This window comes from Micropterus salmoides, unplaced genomic scaffold (genome assembly GCF_014851395.1).
Source record: "Micropterus salmoides isolate LMB-PRFRI ecotype aquatic unplaced genomic scaffold, ASM1485139v1 Ms_hic_scaffold_1, whole genome shotgun sequence".
Taxonomy (NCBI): Eukaryota; Metazoa; Chordata; class Actinopteri; order Centrarchiformes; family Centrarchidae; genus Micropterus; species Micropterus salmoides.
In genome coordinates this window covers 606,996-619,813 of record NW_024040040.1, presented here as the reverse complement: position 1 = coordinate 619,813, position 12,818 = coordinate 606,996, and the positions used below count along the sequence as shown (strand labels likewise).

At 47.1% G+C, this 12,818-nt stretch overlaps 8 non-coding genes across 8 annotated transcripts; all 8 read right to left on the bottom strand.

Annotated features, from left to right (window-relative positions):
• Nucleotides 1–2,275: 2,275 nt before the first annotated feature.
• trnaa-ugc lies at nucleotides 2,276–2,347 on the bottom strand. The gene has a single exon. It is a non-coding gene; the product is annotated as a tRNA-Ala (tRNA).
• Nucleotides 2,348–2,974: 627 nt separating this feature from the next.
• Nucleotides 2,975–3,045, bottom strand: trnag-ucc. Its single transcript has one exon. It is a non-coding gene; the product is annotated as a tRNA-Gly (tRNA).
• Nucleotides 3,046–4,278: 1,233 nt separating this feature from the next.
• trnaa-ugc lies at nucleotides 4,279–4,350 on the bottom strand. Its single transcript has one exon. It is a non-coding gene; the product is annotated as a tRNA-Ala (tRNA).
• Nucleotides 4,351–4,981: 631 nt separating this feature from the next.
• On the bottom strand, nucleotides 4,982–5,052 carry trnag-ucc. The gene has a single exon. It is a non-coding gene; the product is annotated as a tRNA-Gly (tRNA).
• A 2,882-nt stretch (nucleotides 5,053–7,934) lies between these two features.
• trnaa-ugc lies at nucleotides 7,935–8,006 on the bottom strand. Its single transcript has one exon. It is a non-coding gene; the product is annotated as a tRNA-Ala (tRNA).
• A 628-nt stretch (nucleotides 8,007–8,634) lies between these two features.
• On the bottom strand, nucleotides 8,635–8,706 carry trnag-ucc. Its single transcript has one exon. It is a non-coding gene; the product is annotated as a tRNA-Gly (tRNA).
• Nucleotides 8,707–9,404: 698 nt separating this feature from the next.
• On the bottom strand, nucleotides 9,405–9,476 carry trnaa-ugc. The gene has a single exon. It is a non-coding gene; the product is annotated as a tRNA-Ala (tRNA).
• Nucleotides 9,477–10,101: 625 nt separating this feature from the next.
• On the bottom strand, nucleotides 10,102–10,173 carry trnag-ucc. The gene has a single exon. It is a non-coding gene; the product is annotated as a tRNA-Gly (tRNA).
• Nucleotides 10,174–12,818: the final 2,645 nt, after the last annotated feature.

The window sequence follows — 12,818 nt, the reverse complement described above, 5'->3', positions numbered from 1 at the left end:
AGGCAAGCAAGGAGTTCCAGCTGTTTGTTTTTTTGTGGTTTTTGAGACAGCCCAGAGTCCTGCACGTGATGGTCAGCAGTAAAACCAATTCAGATGCACTGGATTGAACCGGGACCTCATACATGCAAAATCATTGCATTACTAACTGTCCATGAAATCCTATGTATGTAACGAATTCTTTAGGCGTATCCTCAGTCTGTTTTTGTCCTGTCCTGTCTCTTTAAGGCCCCCTACTCTGCAGCTGATTGGCTAACCCTAACCCTAACTGGGTCCATCACGTCATGCACCCTGGCCCAAAAAGCCCTACACTGTGAAAGAAACGGCTGTGAAACTGTGGATAATTTGTATTTCAGAGTCACAAGCCAGGTGACATGACTTGTTTCACTGTTAGAATTCGATCTATTTGTTACCGTAACTTTGAAATGTCTAGAAGAGCCACACGATTAAATCATTTTAACTTTATCAGTGCTGCATGACTTGTGTGGGACGAAAGAGCTCAAGAGTGATGGGAAACGCCACCTGAGTGCATGATTTTTTCCAAGACGTTCTTACAGAACACCCAGAAGCCAAGGACTGAACTGTGTATGACATCATCCTATGAAATGAATTGTTTTGGTCAGATATTCACTACATGGCCGTGGAATGGAAACGGAAATACATGCAAATCATTGCATTACTAACTGTCCATGAAATCGTATGTATGTAACGAATTCTTTAGGCATATCCTCACTCTGTTTTTGTGCTTTGTGTGATACTTGCGCAATACTACAGTCCTGTCTCTTTAAGGCCCCCTACCGTGCAGCTGACTGGCTAACCATAACCCTGACCGGGTCCATCACGTCATGCACCCTGGCCCAAAAAGCCCTTCTGTTACCGTAACATTTGAAATGTGTAGAAGAGCCACACGATTAAATCATTTTAACTTTATCAGTGCTACATCGCTGGACAGAGGTGAAGCGTTGCACAAGAAGTAACAACCTGCGATGGCCGGGAATCGACCTCGGGTAAAACTGCTTGGAATGCAGCTATGCTCACCACTATACCACCATCGCTGCAGGCAAGCAAGGAGTTCCAGCTGTTTGTTTTTTTGTGGTTTTTGAGACAGCCCAGAGTCCTGCACGGTGATGGTCAGCAGTAAAACACAATTCAGATGCACTGGATTGAACCGGGACCTCATACATGCAAAATCATTGCATTACTAACTGTCCATGAAATCCTATGTATGTAACGAATTCTTTAGGCGTATCCTCAGTCTGTTTTTGTCCTGTCCTGTCTCTTTAAGGCCCCCTACTCTGCAGCTGATTGGCTAACCCTAACCCTAACTGGGTCCATCACGTCATGCACCCTGGCCCAAAAAGCCCTACACTGTGAAAGAAACGGCTGTGAAACTGTGGATAATTTGTATTTCAGAGTCACAAGCCAGGTGACATGACTTGTTTCACTGTTAGAATTCGATTTATTTGTTACCGTAACATTTGAAATGTCTAGAAGAGCCACACGATTAAATCATTTTAACTTTATCAGTGCTGCATGACTTGTGTGGGACGAAAGAGCTCAAGAGTGATGGGAAACGCCACCTGAGTGCATGATTTTTTCCAAGACGTTCTTACAGAACACCAGAAGCCAAGGACTGAACTGTGTATGACATCATCCTATGAAATGAATTGTTTGGTCAGATATTCACTACATGGCCGTGGAATGGAAACGGAAATACATGCAAAATCATTGCATTACTAACTGTCCATGAAATCGTATGTATGTAACGAATTCTTTAGGCATATCCTCACTCTGTTTTTGTGCTTTGTGTGATACTTGCGCAATACTACAGTCCTGTCTCTTTAAGGCCCCCTACCGTGCAGCTGACTGGCTAACCATAACCCTGACCGGGTCCATCACGTCATGCACCCTGGCCCAAAAAGCCCTTCTGTTACCGTAACATTTGAAATGTGTAGAAGAGCCACACGATTAAATCATTTTAACTTTATCAGTGCTGCATGACTTGTGTGGGACGAAAGAGCTCAAGAGTGATGGGGAACGCCGCCTGAGAGCATCGATTTTTTCCAAGACGTTCTTACAGAACATCAGGAAGCCAAGGACTGAACTGTGGATGACATCATCTTATGAAATGGTCAGATATTCACTACATGGCCGTGGAATGGAAACGGGCCCATGTCGAAGATAGTGAACGCCATACTGCTCCCAATGGCGATAGGGAGCACACTTTGAATGGTGAGAAAGGCACTATCCAAGTGGAGATAGTTTTCCATAATGCTGCTGGAGATGCCGGGGATTGAACCCGGGGCCTCATACATGCAAAGCATGCGCTCTACCACTGAGCTACATCCCCACGGCCAAAAAGGAGGAGACAGCGCAAAGCATCTATTTCTGACCGCCTAATCTTCAACAAGCAAAGTCTAACTTTTTTGGCTTCATGCGCCCCTGAGCAACTTTCATAGTTATATCCAGTTCTCTTTATTCATCTATGCTGTAACCTAAGTTGTCTTCATGCACAGCCGAGCAACTAGATCAGCAATGAATCACCATAAAGACGGTTGTTGACCGGCATCTCCATCCATCCATCGTCAACCGCTTATGCTGCGTACAGGGTTGCGGGGGCTGGAGCCAATCCCAGCTGACATGGGGCGAAAGGCGGGGTACCCCCTGGACAGGTCGCCTGTCCATCGCAGGGCCACACATAGACAAAGAAGCACACACGCAAACCTATGGACAATTTAGAGTCAGCAACTAACCTAGTCCGCATGTCTTTGGAGGGTGGGAGGAAGCCGGAGCACCCGAGAGAACCCACGCAGACACGGCGAGAACATGCAAACTCCTCACAGAAAGGCCGTGACGACCGGGCTCGAACCCACGACCTTCTCATGACCAGCATCTGCACCGGTTAAAAGGCAGCTCCCGAGAGTCTTCAGAGTGACATCGCTGGACAGAGGTGAACGTTGCACAAGAAGAAACGACCTGCGATGGCCGGGAATCGAACCCGGTCAACTGCTTGGAAGGCAGCTATGCTCACCACTATACCACCATCGCTGCAGGCAAGCAAGGAGTTCCAGCTGTTTGTTTTTTTGTGGTTTTTGAGACAGCCCAGAGTCCTGCACGGTGATGGTCAGCAGTAAAACAATTCAGATGCACTGGATTGAACCGGGACCTCATACATGCAAAATCATTGCATTACTAACTGTCCATGAAATCCTATGTATGTAACGAATTCTTTAGGCGTATCCTCAGTCTGTTTTTGTCCTGTCCTGTCTCTTTAAGGCCCCCTACTCTGCAGCTGATTGGCTAACCCTAACCCTAACTGGGTCCATCACGTCATGCACCCTGGCCCAAAAAGCCCTACACTGTGAAAGAAAGGCTGTGAAACTGTGGATAATTTGTATTTCAGAGTCACAAGCCAGGTGACATGACTTGTTTCACTGTTAGAATTCGATCTATTTGTTACCGTAACATTTGAAATGTCTAGAAGAGCACATTAAATCATTTTAACTTTATCAGTGCTGCATGACTTGTGTGGGACGAAAGAGCTCAAGAGTGATGGGAAACGCCACCTGAGTGCATGATTTTTTCCAAGACGTTCTTACAGAACACCAGAAGCCAAGGACTGAACTGTGTATGACATCATCCTATGAAATGAATTGTTTGGTCAGATATTCACTACATGGCCGTGGAATGGAAACGGAAATACATGCAAAATCATTGCATTACTAACTGTCCATGAAATCGTATGTATGTAACGAATTCTTTAGGCATATCCTCACTCTGTTTTTGTGCTTTGTGTGATACTTGCGCAATACTACAGTCCTGTCTCTTTAAGGCCCCCTACCGTGCAGCTGACTGGCTAACCATAACCCTGACCGGGTCCATCACGTCATGCACCCTGGCCCAAAAAGCCCTTCTGTTACCGTAACATTTGAAATGTGTAGAAGAGCCACACGATTAAATCATTTTAACTTTATCAGTGCTGCATGACTTGTGTGGGACGAAAGAGCTCAAGAGTGATGGGGAACGCCGCCTGAGAGCATCGATTTTTTCCAAGACGTTCTTACAGAACATCAGGAAGCCAAGGACTGAACTGTGGATGACATCATCTTATGAAATGGTCAGATATTCACTACATGGCCGTGGAATGGAAACGGGCCCATGTCGAAGATAGTGAACGCCATACTGCTCCCAATGGCGTTAGGGAGACGCGATGCAGTGCAAAGCACTTTGAATGGTGAGAAAGGCACTATCCAAGTGGAGATAGTTTTCCATAAATGCTGCTGGAGATGCCGGGGATTGAACCCGGGGCCTCATACATGCAAAGCATGCGCTCTACCACTGAGCTACATCCCCACGGCCAAAAAGGCAGGAGACAGCGCAAAGCATCTATTTCTGACCGCCTAATCTTCAACAAGCAAAGTCTAACTTTTTTGGCTTCATGCGCCCCTGAGCAACTTTCATAGTTATATCCAGTTCTCTTTATTCATCTATGCTGTAACCTAAGTTGTCTTCATGCACAGCCGAGCAACTAGATCAGCAATGAATCACCATAAAGACGGTTGTTGACCGGCATCTCCATCCATCCATCGTCAACCGCTTATGCTGCGTACAGGGTTGCGGGGGCTGGAGCCAATCCCAGCTGACATGGGGCGAAAGGCGGGGTACCCCCTGGACAGGTCGCCTGTCCATCGCAGGGCCACACATAGACAAAGAAGCAGGCACACGCAAACCTATGGACAATTTAGAGTCAGCAACTAACCTAGTCCGCATGTCTTTGGAGGGTGGGAGGAAGCCGGAGCACCCGGGAGAACCCACGCAGACACGGCGAGAACATGCAAACTCCTCACAGAAAGGCCGTGACGACCGGGGCTCGAACCCACGACCTTCTCATGACCAGCATCTGCACCGGTTAAAAGGCAGCTCCCGAGAGTCTTCAGAGTGACATCGCTGGACAGAGGTGAAACGTTGCACAAGAAGAACGACCTGCGATGGCCGGGAATCGAACCCGGTCAACTGCTTGGAAGGCAGCTATGCTCACCACTATACCACCATCGCTGCAGGCAAGCAAGGAGTTCCAGCTGTTTGTTTTTTTTGGTTTTTGAGACAGCCCAGAGTCCTGCACGGTGATGGTCAGCAGTAAAACACAATTCAGATGCACTGGATTGAACCGGGACCTCATACATGCAAAATCATTGCATTACTAACTGTCCATGAAATCCTATGTATGTAACGAATTCTTTAGGCGTATCCTCAGTCTGTTTTTGTCCTGTCCTGTCTCTTTAAGGCCCCCTACTCTGCAGCTGATTGGCTAACCCTAACCCTAACTGGGTCCATCACGTCATGCACCCTGGCCCAAAAAGCCCTACACTGTGAAAGAAAGGGCTGTGAAACTGTGGATAATTTGTATTTCAGAGTCACAAGCCAGGTGACATGACTTGTTTCACTGTTAGAATTCGATCTATTTGTTACCGTAACATTTGAAATGTCTAGAAGAGCCACACGATTAAATCATTTTAACTTTATCAGTGCTGCATGACTTGTGTGGGACGAAAGAGCTCAAGAGTGATGGGAAACGCCACCTGAGTGCATGATTTTTTCCAAGACGTTCTTACAGAACACCCAGAAGCCAAGGACTGAACTGTGTATGACATCATCCTATGAAATGAATTGTTTGGTCAGATATTCACTACATGGCCGTGGAATGGAAACGGAAATACATGCAAAATCATTGCATTACTAACTGTCCATGAAATCGTATGTATGTAACGAATTCTTTAGGCATATCCTCACTCTGTTTTTGTGCTTTGTGTGATACTTGCGCAATACTACAGTCCTGTCTCTTTAAGGCCCCCTACCGTGCAGCTGACTGGCTAACCATAACCCTGACCGGGTCCATCACGTCATGCACCCTGGCCCAAAAGCCCTTCTGTTACCGTAACATTTGAAATGTGTAGAAGAGCCACACGATTAAATCATTTTAACTTTATCAGTGCTACATCGCTGGACAGAGGTGAAGCGTTGCACAAGAAGTAACAACCTGCGATGGCCGGGAATCGAACTCGGGTAAAACTGCTTGGAAGCAGCTATGCTCACCACTATACCACCATCGCTGCAGGCAAGCAAGGAGTTCCAGCTGTTTGTTTTTTTGTGGTTTTTGAGACAGCCCAGAGTCCTGCACGGTGATGGTCAGCAGTAAAACACAATTCAGATGCACTGGATTGAACCGGGACCTCATACATGCAAAATCATTGCATTACTAACTGTCCATGAAATCCTATGTATGTAACGAATTCTTTAGGCGTATCCTCAGTCTGTTTTTTGTCCTGTCCTGTCTCTTTAAGGCCCCCTACTCTGCAGCTGATTGGCTAACCCTAACCCTAACTGGGTCCATCACGTCATGCACCCTGGCCCAAAAAGCCCTACACTGTGAAAGAAAGGTGTGAAACTGTGGATAATTTGTATTTCAGAGTCACAAGCCAGGTGACATGACTTGTTTCACTGTTAGAATTCGATCTATTTGTTACCGTAACATTTGAAATGTCTAGAAGAGCCACACGATTAAATCATTTTAACTTTATCAGTGCTGCATGACTTGTGTGGGACGAAAGAGCTCAAGAGTGATGGGAAACGCCACCTGAGTGCATGATTTTTTCCAAGACGTTCTTACAGAACACCCAGAAGCCAAGGACTGAACTGTGTATGACATCATCCTATGAAATGAATTGTTTGGTCAGATATTCACTACATGGCCGTGGAATGGAAACGGAAATACATGCAAATCATTGCATTACTAACTGTCCATGAAATCGTATGTATGTAACGAATTCTTTAGGCATATCCTCACTCTGTTTTTGTGCTTTGTGTGATACTTGCGCAATACTACAGTCCTGTCTCTTTAAGGCCCCCTACCGTGCAGCTGACTGGCTAACCATAACCCTGACCGGGTCCATCACGTCATGCACCCTGGCCCAAAAAGCCCTTCTGTTACCGTAACATTTGAAATGTGTAGAAGAGCCACACGATTAAATCATTTTAACTTTATCAGTGCTACATCGCTGGACAGAGGTGAAGCGTTGCACAAGAAGTAACAACCTGCGATGGCCGGGAATCGACCTCGGGTAAAACTGCTTGGAATGCAGCTATGCTCACCACTATACCACCATCGCTGCAGGCAAGCAAGGAGTTCCAGCTGTTTGTTTTTTTGTGGTTTTTGAGACAGCCCAGAGTCCTGCACGGTGATGGTCAGCAGTAAAACACAATTCAGATGCACTGGATTGAACCGGGACCTCATACATGGAAAATTGCATTACTAACTGTCCATGAAATCCTATGTATGTAACGAATTCTTTAGGCGTATCCTCAGTCTGTTTTTGTCCTGTCCTGTCTCTTTAAGGCCCCCTACTCTGCAGTTGATTGGCTAACCCTAACCCTAACTGGGTCCATCACGTCATGCACCCTGGCCCAAAAAGCCCTACACTGTGAAAGAAACGGCTGTGAAACTGTGGATAATTTGTATTTCAGAGTCACAAGCCAGGTGACATGACTTGTTTCACTGTTAGAATTCGATTTATTGTTACCGTAACATTTGAAATGTCTAGAAGAGCCACACGATTAAATCATTTTAACTTTATCAGTGCTGCATGACTTGTGTGGGACGAAAGAGCTCAAGAGTGATGGGAAACGCCACCTGAGTGCATGATTTTTTCCAAGACGTTCTTACAGAACATCCAGAAGCCAAGGACTGAACTGTGGATGACATCATCTTATGAAATGGTCAGATATTCACTACATGGCCGTGGAATGGAAACGGGCCCATGTCGAAGATAGTGAACGCCATACTGCTCCCAATGGCGTTAGGGAGACGCGATGCAGTGCAAAGCACTTTGAATGGTGAGAAAGGCACTATCCAAGTGGAGATAGTTTTCCATAAATGCTGCTGGAGATACCGGGGATTGAACCCGGGGCCTCATACATGCAAAGCATGCGCTCTACCACTGAGCTACATCCCCACGGCCAAAAAGGCAGGAGACAGCGCAAATCATCTATTTCTGACCGCCTAATCTTCAACAAGCAAAGTCTAACTTTTTTGGCTTCATGCGCCCCTGACAACTTTCATAGTTATATCCATTCTCTTTATTCATCTATGCTGTAACCTAAGTTGTCTTCATGCACAGCCGAGCAACTAGATCAGCAATGAATCACCATAAAGACGGTTGTTGACCGGCATCTCCATCCATCCATCGTCAACCGCTTATGCTGCGTACAGGGTTGCGGGGGCTGGAGCCAATCCCAGCTGACATGGGGCGAAAGGCGGGGTACCCCTGGACAGGTCGCCTGTCCATCGCAGGACCACACATAGACAAAGAAGCAGGCACACGCAAACCTATGGACAATTTAGAGTCAGCAACTAACCTAGTCCGCATGTCTTTGGAGGGTGGAGGAAGCCGGAGCACCCGAGAGAACCCACGCAGACACGGCGAGAACATGCAAACTCCTCACAGAAAGGCCGTGACGACCGGGGCTCGAACCCACGACCTTCTCATGACCAGCATCTGCACAGGTTAAAAGGCAGCTCCCGAGAGTCTTCAGAGTGACATCGCTGGACAGAGGTGAAACGTTGCACAAGAAGAAACGACCTGCGATGGCCGGGAATCGAACCCGGGTCAACTGCTTGGAAGGCAGCTATGCTCACCACTATACCACCATCGCTGCAGGCAAGCAAGGAGTTCCAGCTGTTTGTTTTTTTGTGGTTTTTGAGACGGCCCAGAGTCCTGCACGGTGATGGTCAGCAGTAAAACACAATTCAGATGCACTGGATTGAACCGGGACCTCATACATGCAAAATCATTGCATTACTAACTGTCCATGAAATCCTATGTATGTAACGAATTCTTTAGGCGTATCCTCACTCTGTTTTTGTGCTTTGTGTGATACTTGCGCAATACTACAGTCCTGTCTCTTTAAGGCCCCCTACCGTGCAGCTGACTGGCTAACCATAACCCTGACCGGGTCCATCACGTCATGCACCCTGGCCCAAAAAGCCCTTCTGTTACCGTAACATTTGAAATGTGTAGAAGAGCCACACGATTAAATCATTTTAACTTTATCAGTGCTGCATGACTTGTTGGGACGAAAGAGCTCAAGAGTGATGGGGAACGCCGCCTGAGAGCATCGATTTTTTCCAAGACGTTCTTACAGAACATCAGGAAGCCAAGGACTGAACTGTGGATGACATCATCTTATGAAATGGTCAGATATTCACTACATGGCCGTGGAACGGACCCATGTCGAAGATAGTGAACGCCATACTGCTCCCAATGGCGTTAGGGAGACGCGATGCAGTGCAAAGCACTTTGAATGGTGAGAAAGGCACTATCCAAGTGGAGATAGTTTTCCATAAATGCTGCTGGAGATGCCGGGGATTGAACCCGGGGCCTCATACATGCAAAGCATGCGCTCTACCACTGAGCTACATCCCCACGGCCAAAAAGGCAGGAGACAGCGCAAAGCATCTATTTCTGACCGCCTAATCTTCAACAAGCAAAGTCTAACTTTTTTGGCTTCATGCGCCCCTGAGCAACTTTCATAGTTATATCCAGTTCTCTTTATTCATCTATGCTGTAACCTAAGTTGTCTTCATGCACAGCCGAGCAACTAGATCAGCAATGAATCACCATAAAGACGGTTGTTGACCGGCATCTCCATCCATCCATCGTCAACCGCTTATGCTGCGTACAGGGTTGCGGGGGCTGGAGCCAATCCCAGCTGACATGGGGCGAAAGGCGGGGTACCCCTGGACAGGTCGCCTGTCCATCGCAGGGCCACACATAGACAAAGAGCACACGCAAACCTATGGACAATTTAGAGTCAGCAACTAACCTAGTCCGCATGTCTTTGGAGGTGGGAGGAAGCCGGAGCACCCGGAGAGAACCCACGCAGACACGGCGAGAACATGCAAACTCCTCACAGAAAGGCCGTGACGACCGGGGCTCGAACCCACGACCTTCTCATGACCAGCATCTGCACCGGTTAAAAGGCAGCTCCCGAGAGTCTTCAGAGTGACATCGCTGGACAGAGGGTGAAACGTTGCACAAGAAGAAACCCTGCAATGGCCGGGAATCGAACCCGGGTCAACTGCTTGGAAGGCAGCTATGCTCACCACTATACCACCATCGCTGCAGGCAAGCAAGGAGTTCCAGCTGTTTGTTTTTTTGTGGTTTTTTGAGACAGCCCAGAGTCCTGCACGGTGATGGTCAGCAGTAAAACACAATTCAGATGCACTGGATTGAACCGGGACCTCATACATGCAAAATCATTGCATTACTAACTGTCCATGAAATCCTATGTATGTAACGAATTCTTTAGGCGTATCCTCAGTCTGTTTTTGTCCTGTCCTGTCTCTTTAAGGCCCCCTACTCTGCAGCTGATTGGCTAACCCTAACCCTAACTGGGTCCATCACGTCATGCACCCTGGCCCAAAAAGCCCTACACTGTGAAAGAAAGGGCTGTGAAACTGTGGATAATTTGTATTTCAGAGTCACAAGCCAGGTGACATGACTTGTTTCACTGTTAGAATTCGATCTATTTGTTACCGTAACATTTGAAATGTCTAGAAGAGCCACACGATTAAATCATTTTAACTTTATCAGTGCTGCATGACTTGTGTGGGACGAAAGAGCTCAAGAGTGATGGGAAACGCCACCTGAGTGCACGATTTTTCCAAGACGTTCTTACAGAACACCCAGAAGCCAAGGACTGAACTGTGTATGACATCATCCTATGAAATGAATTGTTTGGTCAGATATTCACTACATGGCCGTGGAATGGAAACGGAAATACATGCAAAATCATTGCATTACTAACTGTCCATGAAATCGTATGTATGTAACAAATTCTTTAGGCATATCCTCACTCTGTTTTTGTGCTTTGTGTGATACTTGCGCAATACTACAGTCCTGTCTCTTTAAGGCCCCCTACCGTGCAGCTGACTGGCTAACCATAACCCTGACCGGGTCCATCACGTCATGCACCCTGGCCCAAAAAGCCCTTCTGTTACCGTAACATTTGAAATGTGTAGAAGAGCCACACGATTAAATCATTTTAACTTTATGACTTGTGTGGGACGAAAGAGCTCAAGAGTGATGGGGAACGCCACCTGAGAGCATCGATTTTTTCCAAGATGTTCTTACAGAACATCAGGAAGCCAAGGACTGAACTGTGGATGACATCATCTTATGAAATGGTCAGATATTCACTACATGGCCGTGGAATGGAAACAGGCCCATGTCGAAGATAGTGAACGCCATACTGCTCCCAATGGCGATAGGGAGACACTTTGAATGGTACAGAACATGCAAACTCCTCACAGAAAGGCCGTGACGACCGGGGCTCGAACCCACGACCTTCTCATGACCAGCATCTGCACCGGTTAAAAGGCAGCTCCCGAGAGTCTTCAGAGTGACATCGCTGGACAGAGGTGAAACGTTGCACAAGAAGAAACGACCTGCGATGGCCGGGATCGAACCCGGTCACTGCTTGGAAGGCAGCTATGCTCACCACTATACCACCATCGCTGCAGGCAAGCAAGGAGTTCCAGCTGTTTTTTTTTTGTGGTTTTTGAGACAGCCCAGAGTCCTGCACGGTGATGGTCAGCAGTAAAACACAATTCAGATGCACTGGATTGAACCGGGACCTCATATATGCAAAATCATTGCATTACTAACTGTCCATGAAATCGTATGTATGTAACGAATTTTTAGGCATATCCTCACTCTGTTTTTGTGCTTTGTGTGATACTTGCGCAATACTACAGTCCTGTCTCTTTAAGGCCCCCTACCGTGCAGCTGACTGGCTAACCATAACCCTGACCGGGTCCATCACGTCATGCACCCTGGCCCAAAAGCCCTTCTGTTACCGTAACATTGAAATGTGTAGAAGAGCCACACGATTAAATCATTTTAACTTTATCAGTGCTGCATGACTTGTGTGGGACGAAAGAGCTCAAGAGTGATGGGGACGCCGCCTGAGAGCATCGACTTTTTCCAAGACGTTCTTACAGAACATCAGGAAGCCAAGGACTGAACTGTGGATGACATCATCTTATGAAATGGTCAGATATTCACTACATGGCCGTGGAATGGAAACAGGCCCATGTCGAAGATAGTGAACGCCATACTGCTCCCAATGGCGATAGGGAGACACTTTGAATGGTACAGAACATGCAAACTCCTCACAGAAAGGCCGTGACGACCGGGGCTCGAACCCACGACCTTCTCATGACCAGCATCTGCACCGGTTAAAAGGCAGCTCCCGAGAGTCTTCAGAGTGACATCGCTGGACAGAGTGAAACGTTGCACAAGAAGAACGACCTGCGATGGCCGGGAATCGAACCGGTCACTGCTTGGAAGGCAGCTATGCTCACCACTATACCACCATCGCTGCAGGCAAGCAAGGAGTTCCAGCTGTTTGTTTTTTTTGTTTTTGAGACAGCCCAGAGTCCTGCACGGTGATGGTCAGCAGTAAAACACAATTCAGATGCACTGGATTGAACCGGGACCTCATACATGCAAAATCATTGCATTACTAACTGTCCATGAAATCGTATGATGTAACGAATTCTTAGGCATATCCTCACTCTGTTTTTGTGCTTTGTGTGATCTTGCGCAATACTACAGTCCTGTCTCTTAAGGCCCCCTACCGTGCAGCTGACTGGCTAACCATAACCCTGACCGGGTCCATCACGTCATGCACCCTGGCCCAAAAAGCCCTTCTGTTACCGTAACATTTGAAATGTGTAGAAGAGCCACACGATTAAATCATTT